General features: G+C 34.2%; 3 long non-coding RNA genes and 1 pseudogene across 10 annotated transcripts; 1 reads left to right on the top strand and 3 right to left on the bottom strand.

The window, feature by feature from the left end:
- The first annotated feature begins 972 nt into the window (after nt 1-972).
- On the top strand, nt 973-23,008 carry LOC117165267 (uncharacterized). Of its 7 annotated transcripts, none has more exons than XR_013061633.1 (5): nt 973-1,062; nt 1,817-1,909; nt 9,717-9,889; nt 10,982-11,130; nt 20,257-21,117. It is a non-coding gene; the product is annotated as an uncharacterized LOC117165267 (long non-coding RNA). The 7 variants fall into 7 exon arrangements; XR_013061635.1 differs by lacking the exon at nt 973-1,062 and adding an exon at nt 1,436-1,672; XR_013061634.1 differs by lacking the exon at nt 973-1,062 and adding an exon at nt 1,436-1,672 and having other exon boundaries at nt 1,814-1,909.
- Nucleotides 7,730-11,077, bottom strand: LOC143304968 (uncharacterized). Its single transcript, XR_013061642.1, has 3 exons — nt 10,673-11,077; nt 9,743-9,935; nt 7,730-8,105 (listed from the first exon to the last, which is right to left on the bottom strand). It is a non-coding gene; the product is annotated as an uncharacterized LOC143304968 (long non-coding RNA).
- Nucleotides 23,009-24,832: 1,824 nt separating the features above from the next.
- Nucleotides 24,833-26,641, bottom strand: LOC143304959 (omega-amidase NIT2-like; annotated as a pseudogene). Its single transcript, XR_013061624.1, has 4 exons — nt 26,405-26,641; nt 25,831-25,999; nt 25,331-25,556; nt 24,833-25,179 (listed from the first exon to the last, which is right to left on the bottom strand). The product of XR_013061624.1 is annotated as an omega-amidase NIT2-like (transcript).
- A 360-nt stretch (nt 26,642-27,001) lies between these two features.
- Nucleotides 27,002-27,564, bottom strand: LOC143304967 (uncharacterized). Its single transcript, XR_013061641.1, has 2 exons — nt 27,385-27,564; nt 27,002-27,297 (listed from the first exon to the last, which is right to left on the bottom strand). It is a non-coding gene; the product is annotated as an uncharacterized LOC143304967 (long non-coding RNA).
- Between the last annotated feature and the right edge of the window lie 371 nt (nt 27,565-27,935).

Below are 27,935 nucleotides of genomic sequence, written 5' to 3'. Positions count from 1 at the left end.
ATTTCTATTTCGATTGGTCACTGACACTATTCAAGAGAATTGGAACTAGGAATATATTTTAATTATAATATACTCACCCATTGTGTTCCAAATAATCACATACAAGGTATAATATGTTCCGATGACGTTCCGAAATACGACTCTCCTCCTAATATAATTATTTTTTCATTACAATAATATAAGTTTTTTCATGTAATTTTTTGTTACATTTGCGAATTCAACGAGTTACACATGATTTTTCATGAAACACGAACGTTAAAAATATTTGATACAGCCTAATTATAAAAATTGTTAGAAGCAAAAGTCATAGATACTATGTGCGAGTATCGCATGAAACGAACAGCTATTAAGAGAACTGCAGCAATATTACAAATCAAATAACAAAACACACTCGTCTGTGACGTGGAAATTCTAAAATCTAAAATCTAAAATCTAGAATATTCCTTACCTTTTTTCGCAGATTATAAAATATCTTATTCATACTACCTTGCATCGATAAATCACCGTTCATAGTGACACTTTCAAATCGCCTATCGTTTCTCAATGGATACGAGAATTTCCGTTTATTACTTTAAAAACAACCCGTCCATTACGTTTCTCTTAAAAAATTCTTTCAACTCCGTTGAAAACCGAGCATCAAACAAGAGACAAACGATTTGTTGCCATGGAAATGTTTGGTTCACACATAAGCAACGCACAAATATAATGATAGAATAGCTGAGTGTGTGTACTGTATAGTAAGATGGATGCAACATGGAAATAGAAAGAGAACACCATGTATAGATACTTCCTGTCCTTGTTTAATCAGGCATGCACACTAGTGGACACTGACGCTGCTCGTATACCCCTGTTACATATTTCCTGTACAAGTGCGCGTCATTAGACAAGGACGGAACATCCTCTCTCTACTTCTCTATCGCGTTTTTAGTTCGCTCACGCGCTCTGTACTTATATCTATTACATTTCCACCATAAGCAGCGGCCGTGCAGTGACTTACAAAAGTTCCGAACGGTTCCATCCTGGGCGGACGGTTAATTGCGTTCGGTACTTCGAGGCAGGAAGGTGAGTACAGAATCGCTCCTCTTAGTACTCTTATTAGAAGTGTTATCATCGAATATAAGTTTTTTCAATAAATTCTTATCGTTTTACAATCTTTCTAGAATACAATGACGTCAGCAATCGATCATTTTCGCGAATTTATTGTAAATTAATTGGGGGAATATCTGGAGTTCTTTATCGGTTTCGACTGTAAAATCAGCAACTATTCGAATTTTTCATTCATAATTGTGACGTTTTCGACTCTTCCGTTGCCAAGACCCTCTTGAGAGATTTTTGGCACGTTCCATCACCCTTGTTAAACGAGTGCACATTGGTGGATATATTGATTTCAAAAACCAATACGTGAACGAGGTTTATTATCTCACTGGGACAAAGAAATCCGTTTTATTCGCGAATTTTCCGTGTTTCTTCTTAATTTTCGTGAGTGTCTGGCGCGGAGCATTATTTGAATGAACTTTTCATCGTTCAGATTATATTTCGTTTAAAAAGATTGAAATTGATGTCGAGAGGAAATGAAACAAGGTGCTCGGGCATTCCATCGTTTCCCGGGGAAAGAGAAATATGAAAAAAACGGTCGTTCTTCCTTCTGCCATTTTCGTCCATTACCAAAATGGTATGACCCAAATGTCCCGGGCCGTGAATCAATCAAGCGAATTTTGAATAATTTTTGAATAATATCCAGTTAATAATTTGTGAAACAAATTAATTTCATTTTATCGTTGGAAACAAATTAGTTGGATTTTTCTTTCTTTAGCAGTTTTCGCCGGAGTTGACCTGACGTGCTACTTCAGTTTCCATCATCGCTTCTCGAAACTTCCAACGTCCTTGGTGTTGGAGTCTCCTTGCCCAGGTGAGTACATAGCTTCTAGATACTCGTCGCTGTTCATCCTTACGAGCCTCTCGAGCTTTAGTTGTCAATTGTTATCGTTAAAGGAAGAGAAGCTCGCGACAGATGTTATCGAACAAATCGTTTGTTCTCGAAAAGTTCGAACTTGTTCGTTGCGTTTGAATATATATGGACGGACTCCATTTTTCATGACATCTTCATGATTTGTCATGTCGTGAGTATAGCTTCTGACTACCATATGTTTGTGATTTATGTGAAATTTGACCACTATACCGTGATAGAAAAATATTTCCAATGAATTATAAATATTTTACATTGTGAATTATAAACATTTGTTAGAAATTATATCGTACTTGAGGTGAAAATGAACCATATATCTGCTTATGGAATACGAGGTAGTAAATCATTCGAAACATAATAACGATTAATTAAGTACATATACAATAACGTTTACGAATGAATATTGCGAATTATTGTATGGCTTTAATGCGGTATTTAATGTTTTGATTGCGGTCTTTGAAATGGTATCATAGGTGCTGATATAATATCGCGCGAAAAAGGAAAGACCAGTGGTTAATATTGCATGTGCACCAGTGCGTTGCGCTCGTCGGGGGTGGTTTTGACGCCGGTGCCGAGGAGAGGCGCAGAACGTGTTCGATCGACCCGCGAACGTAGCCCGTGCTCATACTGCGACAGAGTTCGTTTCAGTTAGGCTCAGTCGCTGTTTGTCCGTCGACAGCGTATAATCGCGTCGGCTTACGATTCCTTTTTTCTTCTTGTTTCTTGCGAACTCTCTCGCAACAGCCGTTCTATACGTACGCCGCCAGTATATCGCGTGATCATCGTTCCCGTTGCTTCCCTTACCCTCTCACGTCCTTCGAAGAAGACCTCCCTTTGGTTTTTCCTTGTTTGGAGGGAATTCATCGCTCGGACACATGGACTGCGAAGCACGAGGGTTGATCGAGGCATCAGCGTGATGTACTTTTCAGGTTTCATATTTTCTCTATGATACTTTCTAAGGAGAATTTGGAAGATATACATTTTTAGGAAATAAAGGTTTTTATGGAGTCATCGATAGGTTAGAATTTAATTAACTCTCTTATAACAGGTATTCCAATTTTTTAATATATAAATTTAGCTTCCTCTATGGTGTTAGAGAACATAATGCGGGCATTTTATGATATAACGAATATATTCGTATATATTTTAGTTTATTCATTCGTCAAATTTCCCTAGTAGGCCGGCCTGCAGCTCACATGCAGCACTTAGTAAAAATTTGTTTTGTTAGAGGTTGGCCATTCTTCTTGCTATAAAAATATCGTGAAGTCATATCATATGATAAAGCACCTTCTGAAAGCTAGATGCTCGATAACGAGCCTAATGATTCTCGGTAGTTTGTAATGTCAAGCTTTGAATTGGCGAGATCGCTCTGCTGTCAAACCGCCGTCCAGCGGCGACCACATTCTTTAACCACGTTCAAGGGGTATATCACGCTACAGAAACCATCAAAGGGTTTGCAAGTTAGTTGCCTTTTAGAAGTGGGGCAGTTGGTTGTTACGTGTAATCCGTAGTTGCTGGCTGTTCTCCTTAGTCGCCATACATCATAGAGACGACAGTTATAGTCGCCAGTTGTCCTTGCTAATGGTTGCTTGTTGTCGCTAGTTAGTTCTCGTTATCGTTATGTATTCCATCAATCACGCGAAATTTAACGTATGGGAATTTATTCTTCTTTATTCTTTCTGTAGGGAGATTTTTTAAGACGAGGAAAATATAGAATATTTTAAGACGACTGTTTTATGATACAACAAAGTGGAAAGACGATTTAATTTTATAAAGTTTAAGGTAATTTTTTAAAAAACTTCGAATTTAAAAGATTCAAATAGATATCTTAAACGTAATTAAACCCTCCATATCGTAAGAAATTAAATGAAACTGCGCAACAAAGTTAATACATTTAATGTATTATTTTAAACATTTATTTAAAAACATTTATTTAAAATTTAGCATTTGTCAGTTCGTTACATCTGCGGTAAAAGTTGTAACTACGAAGAAGCTTAACATATGGTGCGTCTCAAGACGACAGTAAAAAGTATTAAGAGATTTTTCGAGATTTTTTCTTTTAAGTTTCCAAGTACTTTTTCTATTTAACTTCTTTTTTTTTGCATTTTCTAACAATATTTGATAAATAGAGACGAAATATGACAGTTCTTAGTTCGGGGATTTATTGGTTCGAAAGTTACTTCAAAAGTGTTTCTGGAGTTCGTGCGGTTAATACTTTTAAACTACTGAGTACGACTTATTCCGTATGGCTGGACAAATCTTTGTTGATACTGTAAGCGTAACTGGTCCGGATATTGTCTTGTGGAGATAGAAAAATACACGAAGTATTGATTGAACTACATATTTTTTTAATTCTTTTTTAATTCTTTTAGTTCTTCATATATTGATAATAAAACGATATTCCGCTACTTTGAGCATAATATAGTAATGTTTAAATAAATAATAAAATTTACGCATTTCGTCTTCATGCGTCGATAAGAAAATGCAAAAAAAGTTAAAGAAAGATGATGCGCAGACGCGAAGTTTAGTCAGCAGTAATATTTAAAACCTCTAAAATATATTGTACACATTTATTTGCAAATAAGCTCAATGAAATTGAACTGTAACTGTGTTTCCAATAATGTCTTCGATGTATTGCTCGCCATTATGTCGGATTAACAGCTCTAAGTGATCGACCTTAATCACTAAATGGCGGCCGTGATTCAGTGGTATAGCTTTACATATGACGGACATCGCAGGCGCTTGTAAGACGTCCATTGTGAAACGTTTCCAATAGCACCGTTTATGTGATGGTGAAATCTGAATATATATATCGCTGAAATATATATCGCTTATCACTTGAGTCTGACACGATCGTTTTTAAATAGAATCACAATTTTTTATTCTTTACAAAATCAGTCTTTAAAGATTATGTGCAAATAAAATAGATAAATAGATAAATGGTTGTACAAACTTATAAAACAGATATTACAAGTATATCTAAATAAATGATATATTTATAAATTGTAATATTTGATCTAAAGTTTAAATAAATAAAAGAGATACTCGTGACTTACAATAAACGTATTTTTTTTTTCAATTTTTAAACAAAGCAAAAGTGGATAACAATTTTTCAAAGTGTAAAAATCAACACAATGGTTGGTTTCTTTAATTAATCAATAACATTTAAAGTTAATTAATGTCCAGAGTGGTTTGTACATTTTGTATTTCGCCGTATTTCAACGTTCGATGTGTAAATAGATCTTGATGCCTGAAATATCGAAAAAATAATTAAATCCGATCGTTCCGTCGAATTTGCAAATTGTATACTCGTGTAAAATCGAGTGCGCTTGTGTATGCTGATACGAAAAGTGGTAGTATATTTTTCCTTTTTCGATTATCGTTATCACTTTTTGTGTGGAAAAATTAATTCCGTGAAATGGAAGTGCAATCAATACGGCTTATCACGAAATAATAGCACAACGACGGTACATATTGGTATTGACGTCAGCTTCGCAAAATTTCTCGAGTATCGCGGTCAACTATTTGGGTTAAGAATTCATTTTCAATGTTCTACAAGCACGAGTATCTTATGGATATGAAATTTTCAGTGTACATTTTAATAACCATATTCCATATTGCATGCTGCGGTCCAAGAAAAATCCGCAGTTAATATTCTGCTAATCCCTGCTGCTTTTAAAGACCATAAGTAGTCGTCCGTAAGGTTTAAAAGATTTCGAGTAGATTTGTATTACGTATTTTATCTTCTAATTTTTAAAGAGAGGGTCGTGTTTAATTAATTGAAAATGACGAAACTGTAATGGGACATTATTATCAAATATTAAACGTGGTTCCATTGGGTACTTTTATGGTCTTTGCGAGATATATATGCATTATACGTTGCTATTAGCAACGCGTAGCGATGAACGATGGAGAGCAGTACCTTCGTTATCTCGTCTCGGTTGTGTACATATCAGTAATGCACAGTACTCGTACTAAATATCTTACAAATTCCATACAGATTTTCAGATTAGTTTCGAATAATACCAACACGACCATGATAGTCACAGTACAGTATTAAATGGTGCCACTATGCATAATACACTCCTAAAATGTTTCTACAAATATATTTGTCCGAATATTTTTGTCAGCTACTATATCCTAACCACGATTTATTAAACAATATATAGATTTAAAAAAGAATATATAACGACATTACTTGTTTAGGCTAGATTGGTTTAACTTGTATAGTTTTAGTAACTGTGTAAGATCAAACAAGAACTTATCGTTAGTTTGGCGAGATTTGATTACACGAAGCAACATAATTGCTTTGAAACTCAGGACAGAAAACAATGTCAACCGGTAGACGCGTTTGTCTGGTGAACGTGTAACGCGTGAATAATAGATAGCGACAATCACGCGAACGTTAGTTACAGTTGACTTGGCTTACATTGTAGCATTCAAACTAGAGTATACGAGCCGTAAGCACTATTGAAAGTTCAAAGGCCGACTAGTGAGCTTCATCCTATCTCATTTTTTAATCAGGCGATGGATCGATTTGAAATCGTATTGATTTCGAGGATTATTATAGTTCTGTGGAAATTTTAAAGCGTGGTTTGTCTAATCTTGTCTCGTTAGCTACAGACTCTTTGGCGAGCAGCCTGAAACTTGATCCAGTTTCGAGAAAATGAAAAATTCGTTTCTTCTCTTTGCTTCCCTGTTCCTTCTTTCCTCCTTTTTCCCTTTTTACATCGCGTTAAGACCCGTTAAATAATATTGACTGCCGTGGACGCTGGCTGAGAAGTGCACTTTATAACTAGCTTTAAAATCACTGACGTCGATGAGGACAAAGGTAAGTTAGAGGGTCATTTATCTGAGCTGGTGTTATTCGACCTGAACTCTGCAGCTTTTCAGAGTTTCTTTCGTTTTTCTTTTAAGAGCAGAGATGTTAACTGGTCTCTTGTTACGTGTAAGAAGTATGTACTAAAGCTTATTTATCACCAATTGGTTGCTCAAAGTCGAGATATACATACCTATATTATATTAATACGTTACAGAAGATTACGCGTTAGTTAGCTTATGAGAATTTATAGTGTGTCACAGATCACAAAAGCAGAATGACTACTTTTTCATAAACGATATATGTATATGAATTGAAAGTTTAACTATTACGTCACATAATAGTATCACTTCTCTCGATAAACGTCGTCGAGTGCATATTGTTAAAGAATATTAGCCATTTGAATTCAATAGTTTCGAAGATACTAATGCTTCTGTGAAGTTTTTGCAGGCTGTTAATTTTTTATTGAGATACTACAAATTTTAAATAACTCGATTAGAAATAAAAATCACATTACATTAACGCGTAGAATGTAACGTAACGTAGATAATGTAAATATAAATTATATTACAAGGAAACAATACGGGTAGGTAATGTGAAACATTCTGGTTAAAATTGCATCCTTTGAAGGCTAGGACACACAGTACTTACGAAGTAGATTAAGTACCAAATGGGGTACTTAAGAAAATTCATGTTGTCATTGTTTAATAAACATCTTCAGCTAATAGCTTTCTGCAAAAGCTGGTTTAAGTTATGCTAGCTTATTCCTTATTAATTGCAATTATATTGTTCGTATCTCCTAGAGGATTAACAATCCATTTTTATAATGGATAATAAAAGTAAATTCCTATTAGGTTGTGCCAAGTTTCTTTCGTTTTATAAAGAAATGACAGTTATGTTATTCTATATTATTTTATATTAAATTGGAAAAAGGTAGATCACACGTAATTCAATAAAATAATATAAAACGAAAAATGTTGTACATCTATTACTTTCTTATAAAACGAAAGAAACTTTTGGAACAACCTAATATTTCTCTACTACGACGCTTCTACAGTGCTAAAATATTTGATAAAAATGTTAAGAAATTCTAATATTGATTTAAGCGTATCGATTTATCTGCTCTTCATATTTGATCAAACAGAAATTGTTAATTATGATTTCCACTTAAAAGCGGATTGCATATTATGAGGATAAATTATCAAATTCATCTCTAATATACACATTAGAGAATCATTCATAGCCGCAATCCTGTTTACCGCTAACATTCCTGGTACTCAATAATTCATTAGGTGACTGCTTTAGCCGCACAGAATACACCTGTAAATAATTAATCGCCATTAATATTCCATCGACTTTTGAAAATCCCTCATGTGATCTATTTCATGCGATGAGAATATGTATAAATTGAGATTGCGATCGACCATCCTCAGTCGGATAAATCGAGTGATTCAAATTATAACACAAAAAAAAGTTAAAACTAGTTACATTATCTTTTTCAATTTTTATGTATTATTTGGCGGAAGAAACTTTGGTAATTGGTAAGTAAAGTTCACCTCCTTAATGTTAATGATTTTAATATGTTATTAAGCTCAAAGTTCTAAGGAATTTTCTATATATATATACATATACATAACTGTGTGCGTATATATATAATATACGTATAACAGCCAAAGTTCAGCTCTCAAGTGTACGCAAAACTTTTATGTTCATTTTACGCTATACCAGTATGTTTCATGAATTTGTTTGCTAACAGTATCGAAACAAATAACAAGCAGAGGACGAGCTATTCATGAATTGTTTTGCCAGCGTGTACGCTGCCAATATTTTCTATTTGAGAAAACATACTTGTTGCTATTGCAACTACAAATATTTTTACAGTCGACGCTTTTGCCGTGAATCATTGGCTAACATGTAAAATCGAGAAAAAACATGGTTTATTGTGATGGAAATGTGGAAAACCGCAAAACCGATATAGAAGGGAAAATAAAGGAAAGGAAGGTAGGGATAAGTAGAAGCTTGGGGCCAAGTTTAATTCACTGAAACCGAGCTGCTTGTATTATCACAAAACAAAATTGCCAGTACGTCATTTCCGTACTCTCGTCCTCGCGAAAATGGTTTTGCTCGTTAAGAAAAAACGAAGAGACAGGGAAGAGAGGAAAAAGCAAACGGAGAGCGCTTTTAAAAAGCTGGCGAACCGTGTGTTACCACAACGAGACACGCGGTGCTATTTGTCGCTTTAAATTGTGTCGCAACTCGTTTTTGAGATCTTTGCCAGGGACGCGTTAAAACACGCTGCAAATATATTTCTGGCTTTTCTGGGGTTTAACTGAAATATGACAAATAACGTTGTAAAATATATGTACTTATGACTTACAGAGTAATTGAGTGTACAAAATATAATAGCCAGCGATTTAGGGCTTTAAAAGATCAAAAGAAAAGAAAAGAAAAGAAAAGAAAAGAAAAGAAAAGAAAAGAAAAGAAAAGAAAAGAAAAGAAAAGAAAAGAAAAGAAAAGAAAAGAAAAGAAAAGAAAAGAAAAGAAAAGAAAAGAAAAGAAAAGAAAAGAAAAGAAAAGAAAAGAAAAGAAAAGAAAAGAAAAGAAAAGAAAAGAAAAGAAAAGAAAAGAAAAGAAAAGAAAAGAAAAGAAAAGAAAAGAAAAGAAAAGAAAAGAAAAGAAAAGAAAAGAAGAAAGATAATATGTTGCGGCAGTTTAAGTCGATCTAAGAAAATAGATAACGGGAGGGGGGGAGGGCAAAGCTAGTTAATCTGGAAAGAATCCAAGCGTCAATTTCAAGCATTTACAGAGAATCAAGCGGGCTGGTTAAGGTCGTGAGTTGAGCAATTATCCCGCGTTAGGTTCAATCAGGTTAGTCCCACGCGAAATTGATCCAACCATGCGAAAACGAGTGTATTCTGATTTCTGTCGCAGATACTTCTGGCTAGTGCGGTACCTACATCACTGCTAAACTTCTTTTACGCATCTGATCGCATCTGATCTGATTACGACTAAGAAGATGTACTGTTGGAGATTCTGTCTGCAAGTGATCATAATTGCGGTCTCTGTACCGCCTGTCCCTCTTTACGCTTTTCCGTTAAAGAATGGTAAGTTGATACTGATTAATTATGCGATCGAAATCCTATATAATGGCTACAAAAAATATTTGCATCATTATTCTCGTTTCCTAATGAATCGCTGTTTTAATCAAGTTTTATATTGCATCAAATTTCTGTAGTTACACGAAAGTACTAAATTATAGAAAACTTGATATGCACGGATTTAATTAATTGATAAAGTAGTCAATATATAGGCATTATTATTTATTATATTATATATTATAGGCATTATATATTAGTAATGTATATATACACTTTTGAATTTTAGCCTTCTATTATTCTTATATCCTTTAAACGTCATTTCAAGCTACAAGCGACTTTAACTCAAATAGCTCGATTTCAAGTTCTAACGTATACTGTAAAGCACACTTGCGAAGTGAAACAGTAAACACGATATGAAAACTCTCTCCCCAGTAAGAAATCGAATATCCAATTTCAATCGTGCTTCATCGATGAAGCATCAATGCTACGTAGAAGCATCGTGGCAGTCGCAATGCGGATCCGTTGAACAAAAATTTCCTGGCACGATCGTTTTCGTAACGCTATTAGCCGTTTCAGTATCAGGGATGTTTTAAAAATCCGTATCGGATTGTACCATGAAGCGCAATAGCGCTTCGTTTGTTTATTTACGAGAAGTGTCGATCAACTCGATTGCACTGCTCTTTTTTTTTGTCGAAACATACCGTTCAACGCGTTCACGCTTCACTTCATCAGCTATATCAGAAACGTTACACTAAAGAGTCAAAAGGTTGCCAAATATTCGTGCTTTACCTTTTGTTTGTGTGACGTTCTGTAATTGGTTTTCCAATTCAAGAGGTAATTTATACATTAGTTTTTTCTTTATTTGGTTTACGATTATTTGAAAGAAAAGTAATTACGAGAGGAAACTCTGATAGACTAGCGACAAGCTACGTTCGGAACCGAGCGCGTTGTGAATTGACAATCGTAACCAAACATCGCGACACAGTTCACCACACTACGCGTACAGCATGATCACGCTGAGTGGCGTTGAAACGGTTAACGTAACTGCGCGTACGACCGTCGAATGGCAAAGATATTCAAGCTGAGAATCGTTTTCAGATGCTACAAACAGCAGCTGTGCTGACTTTCAAGGAGAAACCATTCGACATGCTCTTACGTTTGAGCCGGGACTTTCGGTTTGCAGTTTCTGCATCTGCTATAATTCGAGGCCGGACTGGTGCGTGTCGATCATATGCTACCCGCCCGAAGTGAGTATATGCTCATTACTTAAACACTTAACACAACCAGAGAGAAACTAAAGCACACCGTTAACGCTTGCACGCTGGTCGTTAAAGCACATGCTACGCGAATAGGGTACACAGCGATTCATCTAACTTGCCTTGAATTACTTTTACAAAGAGAAACATGGACAGGAATAATTTTTTGTTACGAGTCGTTTAATTTATTCGTTCGTTAGAACGATTGGTCTGACAAATTCAAAGTCTTGTTCCGTATAAATATTTTTAAACAAGCACGTCATAAGCTTTGTATATTTTTTTTATCGCAACGAAACTGTTCAGAGAAATGTTGAAATTATTAATTACAAAAGAAGACATTTACGTTGTAAAAATGTTAGCGAAAACATTTGTGAAAAAGTTACTTTGTTATAAATTCTACAAAAAGAAATATTGAAAATCACGCCCCATTTATTCAGTTGCACGTATGAAAAGTATTTTGCATTCGCGCAAAAAAATCCCTTAAGGATACATATTTTATAATAATTGGAGTGTCAAAGTTATTACGCGGATTGGCGTACCTTAACCACGTGCCTTTTAATGAAACTAGGTTATTCATTTGTTATTCGTTCCTAACTTTCAACTTTATGATTTTTGCGGAATAAAATTTTATATTCCGGTTCAGTTTATAAATGATTCATTTAGAATTTAATAAAATTAGAGTTACAGCAGTGCAATTTAATAAAGAACAAATAATCATTTGTACTTTATTAAAATGTTCTTTTAGCGTCTCGTTTTAATATTTCTCTAATAATATTTTGTTAACCGTTATATTTAAATGAAGGTTTTCAAAGCAGAGACGTACTTTAACGTAGGAAATGGACGTACATTTATAATGAGAATTCAGAAGCAAAAATATTTCATACAAAAATAAATATTCCCCATGTGTAAATAGCTACGTTATGACTTTTATATGTATCTAACGTTTTTCCATGCAAGGTAACGTATATTTGCTTCTTCGCTTCTTCGCTTCTGAGTAGTAAAACCTGGCATTCATGCGGCTGATAGGTAGTTACGCGCTGACAACGAAAAACATAAAATGAATAAAAAGCATGAGCCATCCTATAAAAAAAATAAAGCTGCTTTTATCTTTCATTACATATTCGTCAGAATATTGTTAATAAATATTTAAGTTCAGATTTCATAAATTATGAATTTAAATAATGATTTAAATAAATGCATAGGATTGGACATTTATTTATATATGTATCTGTGAACACTTTTTGACATAAAATTTTTATAACGACTAAAATGACATATTCCGATATTAAATTAATTTGATGAGAATAAAAACTGAATTTTTTAAACGAGATTTTGTATGAAGTTACATTTATTGGGAGAAATTCATTCTTTTATAATATGATAAAACGAGACTCATAGTCTGTATAAATCATTTCATGGAATATTATGTGTATGTACATGTGTTCTACGCTTTTATTATAAAAATGCTAAATGAACATAACGATCAAATGCATCGACAAATGCATTGAACATATCGATTGTTATTTTGAAAAATTGATTATCTTTTATTTGTTTCGAACTACAAATTGATTGAGACATTCGTGTTTGCTAAATTGCGAATTTAACGCAATGAAGTCGTCTGAATCCCTTGCTAGCATGTAAATATAGCGTCGAATTAACAGGTCAATTACTTGAGGTTGGAACTGAAAGAAAGAGAAAGATGGAGGAGGTCTTGCCTTTGAATGCTGGACACTTCTAAAGCCCACAGTTCGCTGAAATTGCCAGAGAATTCAATTAAATGGCAAATTAAACCATTGAACTGAATCTGTTTCCAATCGTGAGCTTGGAGGTTCTACCCTTTGAATTTTTAAACCAGTCATCCTTCTTTTGTACGTATGGTAACGAATATAATTCATAAACTAATGAAGTGTGTAATTCAATTGAAAGCTCTTTTCACTGAATTCAGTTTAGACTAAGAAAAATGATATAATAACGAAATTATCAATTTACAATTTATAGAGCGTATACTTTATTCGAAAGTGAAGTTTATTACTGCAAATATTAGTTGGCTATTTATAGCCTGTTTGAAAAGGTGATTTAATTTCGATTGATTTTCGATAAGTTTTTGTTGGTTTACTCAGGTTAATTAATCTCCAATAAAATAGAAATACCAATCCGGTAGTATAATTGCTTTCTTGCTTATTACTTTTTTACTAATTAGCGATGCACGATTCCAGACCAGTAAATATTTTTCCATCGGGAGAAGTCAGGTCGAGAGATGCAAAATTTATACGCTCGTTCTGTCAGTTATCCCAGTGTCTGTTACGCGATAGAAAATGAACGAACTGAATAATAAATGCATTATCGGCATGAAGATTGCTTGATGTAGGCCACCGCTTTTTTTCTATCCTTCCGATACCATTTTTCTTTTCTTTTTTTTTTTGCGAAACACTTTGCTAGTCGTGAGAAGCAGCAATTCCCTTCTGCGAATCAATTACGGTTCACGAGAAATTGTATTATAGCCTGGAACGTATTCAAATTATCTTCAATTATTCTCGGCTGTTTCCATTTCCATTCGTCTCTTACGTAAGTACTCGTTTGATGTACGTACATAGTGAGACAATAATCGTTAACACCTTTAATGTTTTCAGTATTATAGAATAAGACGCGAAAATACGTTGAAACCTGACTTTTAGATTCGCGAGACTCTATAAGGCTTCGAAAGTCTCTTGTTTCAGGCCGAATAAAAAATTGTAGATGAAGAATTACATTGCGAGGTCTGTTAAGGAAAATTTTAAATCGTATCGTTGTAATAGGATTATTTCAGCGAGGGAAATTACGTGTTGCGTGCAAAGCCACGAGCTTTCTTTCAGGCTAATATACATAATTGTCCTATCGAACTTTCCATCTAAACCGTTGCGCTCACACGTGGATTTTGCATTTCAATTTTCTTACTTACAGTCCAGTCCAGTGAGACCAAGTTAAATTTTTCAGCCCTCCGAGGTAGAATATGTTTTATAGAGAGACGTACAACGCCATGAAGGGGAGACAGATCAATAAATTGGGTTATCTTTAAATTACTGACAATCATTTCATCGACGCGGTTTCACCGACACCGAGTCCCCCGGCAACGTCTGTCAAAGCTTATTTACCGATACACTGAAATCAACCACAATCATTTTACCGACCTCTTCCTTTGCTGACAGTTATTATACTCGCTGTCATATGCTATCGTTGATTATACATCTTTATTTACAAATTCGTTCCTGTGTATAACGAAACAAAGGAAGAAACGAAAATGATACGTTTCATGACGCATTGTTAAATTATTAATTAACGAGAGTTACATATCTACATGAATGCTTTGAAATGTCAGTTATAATTCATGAAAATGGATACAAGCCATTTTACTATACATAAATAGAATTATAAAGACATGTTACGTACTAATGCTTTTACGAAATATATTTCTGTATACGTTTGACGTTTCTGTATTATTCCTTATGTGCTTTCTGCTCTTGTGTTTAGCTCGTCGGAAGTAAAAATACGTTAAGCGAATCAGCTAATCTATTCGAGCGTTTCAATGGCTCAGTCTTCTCTTATGCAACTACCAAAAGAGAAGATAAGTCTTTGGTTATAAAACATTTCATAACGTCCAAAGTAACGGGGCACTAATTAGTTGAAACTTTAAGACAGACCAGATATCGGTCATCGTCCGTAAATACATTTATTACGATCGTTTAAAGTTTAAAGAAACACCGTTATAAAATCGTAATACGAGACAAAGCGATTCAGAACTCGAATTCATTTGTTGGAACGACGCCATGGGCAAAAGTAGATAATGGAAAATTTAATACGATACGATTTAAAACTTTCTTCCAAAGACCATTTGATAGCGCCGACGTAATCAAGAGTGTGACGATATTGCCAGAGACGTTTCTGCAAATAGAAGACTAACTGATTTACGAATTGCCGTAACACGATTGCCGCTGGTAGTATGGTTAGTAATCGCTTTATTGAATTTTCGCTTGATGTGACATCGTCGAGAGTTTCTAGCGAAATTCTTCTCCCTGTAAAACTATGTTTCTACAGCAATGGCTGTAATTTTCGAGTTACCGTTTGCGAAGAAATCTTTTTCTTTCTTACGTGTAATAGATTATTTTTAAGTTTTAAGTTTTAAATTACATTGGTAACCTTCTATAATTTATTACTCGAAGGTGGTAATTTTTTCTTAAATAGTTTGTTTTTCCTATAATTTATTATAATATATTTTACTACAGAATCCTCAAAAACATGATGTATGTATATATATCCTGAAATATTATCAGTCTATTGTCAAGTTATAGAACATTATGGAAATTGCCAATTAAAGTCATAAAAAACAAAAAATAAGGAAGTTCGTTAAAATATGTGATTTTCCAATCAAGATATAGAATTTATTCGAGTAATATAGATTACGGTAGAGATGGTGACGGTAACAATGAGTGGACTGACTCTTCGTGCGAAAACAAATTGGAAGCGCAGAGCGATGTATTGTTTCAGCGAATATCGATTTTAAAGCACGGTTTTAAAGTACGTGTGCGTTTGACTAGGTGTGTTAATTAATATTGCTGTCTGATTTTCGATATGTAAATACAATATCTACATATCTTTAAACTTATGATAATTGAACTAACAATTTTTTTAAATTTAAATTAATATTTATCCTTTTAAATGCAACAATTTTTTTTAATAATAACTTCACGCGTAAGTCAGCTGCGCACATATTTGATCGTTCTTTAAAGCTTGAATCTCTGCGAAGAGAAAAAATCTTTCAACCAACAAGAACTGGTTCTACGTTTTCTATCCATTTCCTTCCAGATAAATCTCTCTATCTAAAATCCTTATTTCCGTATTTCCTTGAAAAGGTTAAAGTCGTTTTGTATAAAATCCAACGTAGAGAAGAAGGAAGATCCGCAAAAGATTCTTTCAGCTTTCCCTATGTTTGAGCTCGAATCAAAGCAATCCTATTCCCAATAGGGTGACTATGCGTTTAACTTCTCATAGAATCTCTCTGATTCCGTGTGATACCTTCGGTGTTTTTGAAGTATGTAATTGATATTTACTTCGTAACGTCGACGCTTTGCAGTGCGAATTCAATTTTGAGTTGCAATTTCCCTGTTTGCGTGGCAAAAGCATAAAAAAGCATAAAATCGATAGCGCACCTTTCGATAAACACGTTTTCTTTGCTGATGGCGCACTGTAAATATAAATATTTGAATAAATATCGCGAATTTCATGTTGCTAAAAGATTTATACTATTTATTCGTAAATAACTGTTGGATATGTTTAAGTTGAAACCACTGCATTAGGTCTTTTTTCTTGTTTAAAATTATTTGTATTGGTAAATTGAATGAAAGTTCTAACATGTAATTTGTTCTTCTTTTATAAATAGTTTACAGAGGATAAAGCGTGGGTATCTCACGACTGTCGCGATCATGACACTATACATACCTATGTATAGCACGTATACTAAGCTAACTAAAATAGCAAGTCAGAGAAATGGAAACTTAGGAAAATCTAAAGGAAGATAAAACGTTCGAGCCTTGCCAGGAATATAAGATGCTAAGTAATCTTCCTAAGTAATCTCCTCCAGCTTTTTCTAGTTTGATCAATAATTATTAGTACATGTTAGGAAAATAAATAGAATTTTTGTTCTCAAGCGAGGTATAATTTAAATTTTGTATGTACACAAAAATGTTAAATATCTGTAATAAACATGGTATAATCAATTTTTTTACATAAAATTATATTGTATAGGCTATTGTTATTTAAACATTTTAAATTGGATGAAGGAAAAAAATGACGCAAATAAAACGTAGGACATTTTAATTAAAGAGACTAATATAGAGATTTATCTACTTAACTGTGATTAAATCATCTCCACTTAACGCTCTACCTCTTCTATTAATTATGCTTCGTTAAACTATGATTACAGAGGATGGGTTTTTTGATAAAATGACATTCTGACAAATATATATAGATCGATATATATAGATATAGATAGACAAATATATAGATCCTTACAACAGTAGTTATGAATGAACAGTAGTTATTGTATCAATTCCGTTCTTCAGAAGCTTCATTTGTGAAAAGACAATTCGCCAGAATATGGATTCACTGTAGTTATAACTATAGGATTTCAATCTAGTTGACAGACTTGCTTTACGTAGAGAATATCTGTCTCTTGTTCTACCTTATCGCGATTCTCTCCTCATCTTATACGCTTTGTCGAGCAAAGTAATATTGGCATATATCTCGGCTCTGGTTACAATCATTAGTTTCCGCCTAAACGGTTAGAATCACATAGCTCGCGCTCTAGTCTCGTTTATTCAACATTCAGGCCATATGGTCGCATGCGACGAGTTTTATGTTAATTCCGACCGATTACAATACCTTTCTTTCGTTTACAAGGAACGACGAGACTGGCAGTTGCGTGATTTCCAATGCAAAAGCCGCGATATCTGCACGATAACCTAACTTCAACCGATTTTGTTGTACTATTCTTATGTGGACTTCGTTTGTACCACTTTCGTAACAAAAATAGAATACGTAGAACACAGCATTCCGTTATGCGATATTGTCGATTCCTAACATCCGAAAAATCAGAGATAATTATTTCCCTACAGTTGTACATTTGTGTGAAAAATTACGAACGTAAAGTTGTTTGGTGCATGCACAGTCCTCCCCTCCCCTGCATTTGCGTGGACATGCTAGAAAGATTCACTTTTCCACGGTGAAACTGTATGTATTATAATTTCATTTTTACAAAGGTCGAACATCCTACTATGCATAAATTTAATATTAATATAAGCAGGTTTCGTGTTAAGTATTACATCTGACGTATAAGCACACGTGTGTACGAGCCTTGGTTTTAAATGTCTTATAGTAGACACCGAAAAGATTATTCAGTTGGATATCTGACTCAACATCAATATTTTACTAGGAGATAACATGTTAAGAACACGTTGGTGGATGGCATGGGAGATGATGAATGAAGACATACTTCTGCGAGATACATAAAATAGTAGTCAGAACGTATTTTGGCGCTTGGGGACAGTGATACTGTCGCTGGTGATACTGTCATACACCTCCATTTATAAACTTTCGAAAATCGATGTGACCTTCAAACTTTAGTGTATTCTGTTTCACAGCACAAAATGTTTCCGAAACGTACGTTTATTGTTACAATGAACTTGACTAATGGCTCTGAAATACTATCCTTGAAAAAACAATGGGCGAATTGGAGCAAAGAAAAGAAGGAAATAAACAAAGACCTGTTGGTTCGTAAAAATAAAATATGCTACAGGAAAAACTTTTTCCAACGGATTGAGATGCGACAAGCTTTAAAAGCTATGACGCGAATCGAGCGTTTGTCTACAAAAGCGCATTTTCGGTGGATATATAGATATACATGTATATGTGACGAAATATACTAAAGCAATATTGACCCTTTGTCGCTGAAAGTATCAAACTACAAAACTTCCTTTCAAATTTTCAGAATAAGAAAATCAGGATCATGATAAATAATTGGAACATAATTAAAAATAATATATCTTCTCTATAAGATAATGAATACATTGGTTCATTTAATTTTTATGGATATTCAAACGCTTCTGTGAAATAAAACGTCAAGATTATAGAGTATAAAATTCATAGCTATGAAATAACTAAAACTCTGATGTATTATTAAAGATATACGTTAGGTTGTATGTAGTGATACATACAAAGATTACATGTACAAACCCATAATTAACACAATGCTACCGCAACTATTCTGCAATCTACCTTGCCCAAAACACTCTTCCAGTCACCTCCAAACTCTTCAATTCTCTCCACCTAACCACCCACAAACCATTCACAAACATGCAATTCTCGACAAAAGAAGAACTTATCGTCAGTTGTCCTTAACATCTCGTTCATTCATTTGGTCCCTATCCCCCTATTTCCTCCCACTGCGATGATCGCACTACATTTTTCCACGTCTCTATTCTATTCTCTGGATGACCTGAATTCTCGAGCAGTCGAGTGACGATTGATCTGTACAATTGATCGATTTCTGTTTACTACAGCCATGCAGGAAATTTCGCCTTGGAAAACGATGTTGTGAGTTTGAATGCTTGGACCACGTAGAAAACATTACCGGAACCGGTGAAATTTATGTCCTTGAGGATAAGATATCCTCCAGCTCCTCGACTCACCAACAAACGCTACTCTGGGCGATGAGCTCAATGGTGCTGTTGCGGCTATTCTAATTTTTCAACAAGGATCCAGATGGCGCCGTTGACGAAATTCAATCATTATAAACGTCAACGATCAACATCAGCCATCAGGCAATTTCATATTTGTGACTTATTTCTTCTGCGTTATTTCTTCTAATTTTATTGTTAGTTCTTCAATTTGTATTCCAAAAGATTGAACTCCTTTTACGTGCGTGTGTGTTTTTCTTTTTTTTGTAACTCGTCGAGTTGCAATTCTAATTTTCGCACTTCCTCCTTCATGTCCTCTATGTGCTTCTCGAACTCTTGTGTCGTCCTGTCTTTGTCGGAACATTCTATTTGAAGATCAGCGAGTTGATGCTCGGGATCGTAATTCAATTTTTGGTCGTTAGCAGTAATAAGCTCACGTAACTTCACTTTTGAACTTGATCTTGTTTGGTCTTGATTGTGTTTTCGTGGTGTTCTAAAAGTAATCGTCACGTTGCTTGCATTTTTAGTGCACATTGATACACTGCACTCTGCAGTTCTGTCTGTACATTTTCTTCTTTTCCCTTACTCCTCTTTCTCTTTCTAATGAATTCTTTTTATTCCGTAAAATAGTTTTTGTATATTCAATTTTGTTAAGTGCAATCCTTATTTCTGATAACTTACTTTTATTAGATAATTCTTGTGAAACTTCTACTACATCTTCCATATCATTTTGAGTGCGGCTTCTACCTTCAGTAAATTTAATATCTTGAACCGTATCATTAATTTCAATAGCTCTTTCGGTATCAAGTAAATCGCACTTATTATTTAATATACCTTTTGAATTGACTTCTGTCTCTGTATCTTCTTCGAGTTTTCTTCGTTCTTCTAATCCACCCTTCTCATTTTCTAGGATCTTCCTTGTTGTTACGCCGCCTAAAACATCTGCACGCCAGCCCGCGCCAGCTCGCGCCACCGGACAACAACCGGCCTGCGTAACGTCACTTCGACCCTCAATAAACCTAAGGACCCACCATAACTTTCACTTCCCTGTATTGTTTCGCCATGTGTCTTCAATCCGTTTGTCTTGAAGAATTTCTAAAGCTTAAAAATATTCTCGAAACACAGTCGGTTTTTAGAGAGGTCCTTGGGTTTATTAGGCGTACTTAAAACACGGAGAAAGCGGGTATGCACCCATTAGGAAAATCCGAATAGCCCTCTAATAAAACAAGCTATGTTTTCCTCACGCACACAGTCATCTATCCACCACGATGGTAGGAGACTTCCTACTCATCCCTTCGAGCAGTAGTGCAGGTCATGACCAATCGACACCGCGGTTCGTTACCCTCACTTTTCCTAACGAAAGTGGGAACAACGAATCCGCGTTCTTTAGACACAGGGGCACACCCACACCGAACTTTTCTTCTGTATTAGAAAAAGAGCGACAGTCAGTCTAAAAACTAACGCCTAACGCGGCAGTCTACACATAGCGCGAGAGTCGCATACTTCACGAAAATCTTTTGTCGGTTCTCGGTGTTGTCGAACATACATCTTCTCTCCTAAATATATTATAGTGCTAAGTCCATTAATACATTAATTTCCATTATAAGAGCCCTGCTCTAGCGTACATATCTATCACATCTTCGTGCGACAAGTTGTTAACTATTTATTTCTCTACGTCAGTGTAATCTAAGTGTTGGAAATATATAATTTATAATTCAGTGAATCACAGTGTTATACAAACTCAATCACCCCTATTATCTCAACGGAAATCAGGGGATCGCTCAATTCGTGGTGTCGATTGTTATAATCGTAACGGGGATTTACGACCCCCGTTGACGTCTCTCCTCGCGGTTACGTCTCCCCGCAATTGGTCGGAATTTACACTTGTATCTTCATCTTTTTTAACTTCGACTTTATCCGATCTCCTAGGTCTGCCTCTATGTTTCGCTTCATCAGTTGCTATTACACCCGTTACTGCATTATCATTTTCTACAGATTTATACCTATCGCTATCACTAGCTGCGTTCGTTAAAAGAACTTCCCTTCGTTGACGAACTTATCAGTTGTTTTGTTTTCACTATCTGAAATTGATTTTTGTTTAACACCTCTTTTTTCTTCTTTGGCAAATTTATTTTCTACATTTTCCGATGCCTTTTGTTTATTAATTATTTCAGACTTGTCTTCGATTAATTTCGTCTTTAAAGCGCTTCGCAAAATTTTATTTGTGTTTGATTGTCTGGTTTGATTATAAACAATTTCTTCAAATTTTGGCGAAGTAGCAGGCTTTGCAGCAACATTATAACGACTGCTCCGTTTACTACTATCTAACATAGATGGAGATGGATTCTTGTCATCTTTATTCTCTAAGGACTTCTCTTGTGTATTAGCATCTAAATTTCTCGACATAAGATCTGCTGAAGTTTTTGATTCTGTAGTGTCACACGCATTTTTCGCTGTCATCATTTGGTCTTCTTCTATAAGCAAATGTTCATTATTGTAAGCATTATCTCTTGCTTTTTGTATGGATTCTAATGATATATTTTGTTCAACGTTGTCTATTGATTTTGTATCATTTTCAGCAGTTGATTTACTAACTGCTTCTAATTCCTTCGTTTCAATTTGGTTTTCTTTATTTGTATCGCTGTCCAAAATATTTCTCATTGAAATATTATCCTTCTTGTTATGATCTTTTTCTGCTTCTCCTAAACTTTTACTTTTTTTGTCAAACCATTCTTGTAAATTTTGAGTATCTTGTGACGAAGATGGTGACAAATCATTATACAATACTGCAATATCTTCTTTCCTTCGTTTCACAGACTCTTTCTGGTATTCTGTTGAGCTATTGACATCAAACATTAAGTCTGTTTTAATGAAAATATAATCCTGTGAAGCGGTGTCAATTGATACTTTCTTTTCATAAGAATGTTCTACATTAGACTGCGATTCTTTTGAAAATTCTTTCAAAACCATTTCTTCATTTCCTACAGTAACGTCTGTTTTCTCCAAGCTTTTGTTCAAATTATTAGAAACTAAACTACCCTGATAACTCCGACTAGTCGCTGCTTTAATAGTCTCCTTTAACAGTTTTCTTAACTTGATTTCGTTCTGCTTCTGCATAGCGTCTAGTATGGCCCGAATACTTGGATCCACGCCAGTAGCCATAGCCAAGCCGGTGAAAATTATCCTTTGTTCCGTGGTATATATAGGGTAAAACGAATGGTAGACCGCAGCATAGTGGTTTCCAACGATCCACACTTGTTCTAATTCCTCACTCAACGTCTTTCGTGTCCATTGACGTAGAAAAAAGTAAGTTATTGTAATATCGGAATATATTAAAGGTGTAATTTTGTCCGATTAATATTGGTTAAATGCGTTAAAGTGAAATGTTATTTACCTATTCAAGATAGCAAAGTAAACATACCATATAGAGGATTTACTACTGTTAACACTCGGTATTCTCGTATTCAAAGTATTTAACCAAATAATTTGGGAATCCAGCGGACGAGCTTGTATTTAATATGATTATATTTAATATAACAACTTTACTCAATATACGCGTAGGATTTTAAATGTCATGAGGGTTGCAGCGGACTCAATTTTAATGTACCTCGATATCTTAGCTTCTTATAATATCCTAATAAAATGTTATTTATCGATTACAATTGTCCTGTCGTATTTTATAGTGTTTGCTTTATAAATGTGAACTTTATTCAAAAAGAGTTCATCGATGATTATCCATTACAGGTTGTTAATAAACCTGAATTATGCACAAAGGAATTGCCGTTAATAACTTAAGATTCTCTGCCCGTCGTACAGGGTACATATAGTAATTATTCTCGACGATCGTAACGTTTAAGTCCAATTCGAGCTTATAGTCCCATGCGAGTTAAACAACGACAATAGTTTGAATTTCTATTTGTTCGTTTGTCGTCTGTTTATACCCGGAGCACCTGCTGTAAACCAATACAAAATTTATTAGATCTGTGGCGGATCGGTATCAACAGGACGCCGACAGGTCGAGGCATCAACGCGGCGCAACACCTCCCGGGCGATCCGCGGGTACCAACCGCCAACACTAGAGGGCTACGACGACAACGTGTCTGTCTGTCTAACACGCTAGCGGTCGAATACACGAGCGATTGATATAAATACCGCACCTAGCGAGACTCCCTCTACGTCTAAGGCAGAGACTACCGGGCACAGCCTTACTGACGAGTCCACCGGTAGTCCCGGGACGAAACGCACTCTCACTCTCTTTTCATCCGCCTCAGATCTATAAATAACACATATAAAACTTATTAATTTATAATTAATATAAAATAGGAGAGCACGAAACTTCCTATTTTATGGATATGTTAAATCTTTGTAAAAAATACCATATCATAAGTATCATTTTAATCGTTCTAAAGGATTTAGCCGCATAAAGCTGTGACCCTTGGAAGAATCGATGTTCACGCGTGACAAATTGAAATTGTGCGAAGGTTCCGGTACGAACATCACAAGCCGAACATCGATACCAGGGGCACAGGCACATGTTCTGGGTTCATTATATATTTGTAAAGGGCTGACGATTCAGTGGATGGTCCGGGTAAATTTAAATTGTAAATGAACGCATTGCTGGTTTCAAGTAAAAGCCTGGATAAGAGCGGATATGGTATGAGAGTCTGTCGTGGAAAGGGGAACAGGCCGCTTTTATTTGTAAAGTTTGAATCTCCTCGATATTGAAGATGTTGAAGCTGCAAGTATGTATTTCATTTTAATCAATTCGAGACCGAGATTTAATTGTAAGACGATACCTAGGTGTCGGTACGATCTGAATGTTTAGTTGGAATGATTCTGTGTTTTACTCTCTCCAGGGTATCCTTTTCATACTTTGATTTTAAATCGATGACAATCTTAAATAGTATGCCTCATATTTTTAAAATATAAAATTATATACCATGTTATTCTATAATGTATTATGTACAGTTATATATATATATATATTATATTATTTATTATATATATATATATTATATTATTATATATATGTATAATAATTCTATATTGAAAAAAATATGAAATTAACATGATATATACATTACTACATAAGTTATATATAAAATATGTATATTATACCCTTGCCTACTGACTGATATGAATTTCTTTCGGTCTCGAATGCGTTAAAAGAGAGCGCAAAGAAGTCGAAATTACTTATTGTAATTAGTAAAACGACCTCTTTAAGTCTTTCATCGAGACAGACAATCTACAGGTATTAATCGACCAATTTCTCCAAGCTGATAACTTCGAATTGATGTTTATATATAAGAAGTGTTATGTGTTAATCTGTCTAAATGTTTAAAAGGTGTTATAAATTAAATGTTGTTAAACGATACGTAATTGCCTTTTGATCGTAAATTTTACTATCAAGGGGTCTTTTATGTATGCGTAATCATTGTGAATTATAACAATTTATGTGATCGATATTAAAGGTGTTTAAAAGCATATTATTATTATATATTATTATTCTATATTATTATTCTCCTATATTATTATCCTATATTATTATAGCATTCCTATATTATTATAATATCCAATTACATGTTGATACACAAGATATACAGATTATTATTTATAACGTTTTGGTTTTCTTAATTGAGTCATACATTTAGTACAGATGATAAGAAATTAGTAATAATTCACAAAAAAAGGATATTGTAGTAGAAATATTATAAAAAAACATTTTCTGTTTTAGTGTAGAGTTACTCCTTCTTACAGACAGTGTCGTACAAATCTGTACGTCTCTGAGAAAATGTAGGTATCTGAGCCCTTACTTCCTCAACAACTTTTAGATCTGTTAGAAAAAAGAAACATACGAAGTAATAAGTAATGCCTACTAATAAATTCAACAAATACAGAGGAAGATGGCTAAATCGATAAATTAACGAGACTAAAAATTAATTACATCATGGGTCTCTCGCTTTTAATTTTAAGCTGTAAATTACCGATATCGGTGACTGCCATATTCTCTTGAGTTTCCAAATCGTAAAGAATCTTTCCCCAGGGATTGGTCAACTGTGTATGCCCCCATGCGACGTAACTTGCTGAAGGAACACGAGCCGGTGATATGCAAGCAACGTATAATTGATTATCATTCGCTCTGGAACGCTGAAGTAATGACCAGTGCAGTGGTCATATTGAATGCCGCTGGATATATCAGCATTTGGCAACCTAACCCAGAGAAGCAGGAAATATGAAGCCACCGAATACCAATTAACTTCGTAGTTGCACGGTTCACATTCCATCATTTCTGAATATGCGAGGACAGTCCTCTTATTGTGCTTTTAATTCTTTTATTTGTTTCATTTTCAGCAAATATACTGGTCTTTTAAATTAAGCTTCTTTTTATACAGAGTTACAGATTATATTAATTTTATATAGAATATATTTAAGAAAGATATTTAATTTTTTGCTAGTTAAGTATTGATCGATTAAGTTACTGTACCTTTGTTCCGATAAATGCGTGCCATTTCCTCGAATCTAATATCATAGCAAATGCCAATACCTATTTTGCAGCCCTTCACATCGAACGTCGTTAGGGAGTTACCAGGACTGAGTGAATCACTCTCTCGAAAAGTAATCTTATTAGGAATGTCGATGTCGAATAGATGTACCTAATAACATAAAAATGTGGTCGCTAATTCTATTGCTGCAACTTTTGTAATTTAATATCAAAGTTACCAACTCCTAAACTTTAATTATTTTTTATTTAATAACTGACAGCGTTTTTATCACTTTCTTTTATTAAAAAATCTTATCATTTAATAATGTTTAAAAAGGAGAAAAAATAAGTATTTTCGTATGTGAAAAATTTATATTACACATTACAACAAAAATGAGCGTTTCCCGTATCATAACGTATTTTATAAACCGTAAATTATAGAATTGGTTATAGTATACGTATGTACATATGTATATTCCTAAATTGTGTATATTCCTAAATGTATATTCCTAGATAGAGTCACTTTCTTCATCCCAATATTTTCAAATTCAAAGCCATAAAGGAATATATTACTTACCTTTCGGTGTTTTGCTATCAAAGTTCCATCGGGACCCCAAATAGTCCAGGTATTGTACAATTTATCGCCCTCCATTTCAGGCATCGTACCACCAACTGCATAGATGTTGTTTTCTTTAGCTGCATTCGATAAAGCAACGCTCGTTTCACCATCAGGAATACTCTCGGCGTACTCGGAAAGTACTCTGCATTGCAATATTTCAATTAATGAAAAATAACTGTCTTTTGTTCCAACCATAAATTAAATTGAAATTTTTGTCAGTTTTTTATTTTTTAAATTATTAAAATAACTAAGTTTTATATTTCGACTTAATTAAATATGCAATTACTTAGCTAATAGTATATATAATAAATTGTTTCTACAGGTTCAAAATGAAAAATGAATATTTAGAAATATTTAATTACGACAATGCTATTTGTGTTAGCATCAGTGGCTTGTTACTCAACGACTTTGCTAGTACTTTTTGAAACATAAAGTTAGTTTTCAATTAACACTTATACTAGAGGCGGAATTATAAATGCAAAATAATTGATAATACTAATTTATAAGTACCTAATTATTAGTATCTTAAAAAATATATTTATACAAAAATCACGATAATCATGAAAATGGGGAAATCCTATATTCTCGACTCAATTCACAATCTTTATGGAAGTATAAACGGTAAGGTAATTTATCTACTTTTACTTTTTTCTATATAGTTGTTACACACATGGTAAATTATTGAAAAAAAAACAAATTATTACGTATTCCATATGGTGAATTAAAGCATTCAGGAAGAGCTATAATATCAGCATTGTGCTCTTTTGCGCTAGAAATGTAGGAAACTGCCCCCTCTACATTTTTGCGTTTTACTTCATTTACTTCAAGTTGTACCAACGCCAAGCGAAATGCTAAAATGTTGGAAAAGTTAAATACATTCGGTTATATATTTCCCATACTTTTTATCTATAAATACTTTTTACATAGTGAATACTTACTCGACATCGTTCGCACTACTTGTTTAGCGATGTTTGTTAGTATCATAATGTTGAGGTTATGTATGGTACTACTCAATATCAACATTACGTAAGCAATACGCAGGGATTTTTAATAATTCTTGGTAAAGTTTAGGACATTGATTTTGATGTAATTGTAAACATTATTTGTTCACAATTTGTTCATTTACTTTGCAACAAAAAGAACGCATCTGCAAGCGTGTTAATCGGATAACGACGAACTTCATTTCGCAAACACCAACACGTGAAACATTTTGAAGTTACGTCAACGCGAGAGTAATTGGTTCCCTTAAATTACTCAATTTCCATTTCTTTCGCCATGTATATTCGAGTATTGCATTTGAATTGCAGAGCAGTCGAAAGTAGAGGAGCACCTCGCCGATATATCGACAGGAACATGAATTTTTTTTCATAGGGCGAATATTTTTTCCATTGAATTATTAAACCGAGTCAAATTTTCAAACTCAACCACTTAATTTAATCGTTTTACATAAAACATTTCAATCTTTTTTCTTCTAAATACTTTACCTATA

The sequence above is a fragment of the Bombus vancouverensis genome, unplaced genomic scaffold (genome assembly GCF_051014615.1).
Source record: "Bombus vancouverensis nearcticus unplaced genomic scaffold, iyBomVanc1_principal scaffold0067, whole genome shotgun sequence".
Taxonomy (NCBI): domain Eukaryota; kingdom Metazoa; phylum Arthropoda; class Insecta; order Hymenoptera; family Apidae; genus Bombus; species Bombus vancouverensis.
This window is presented reverse-complemented; position numbering and strand designations above follow the sequence as displayed.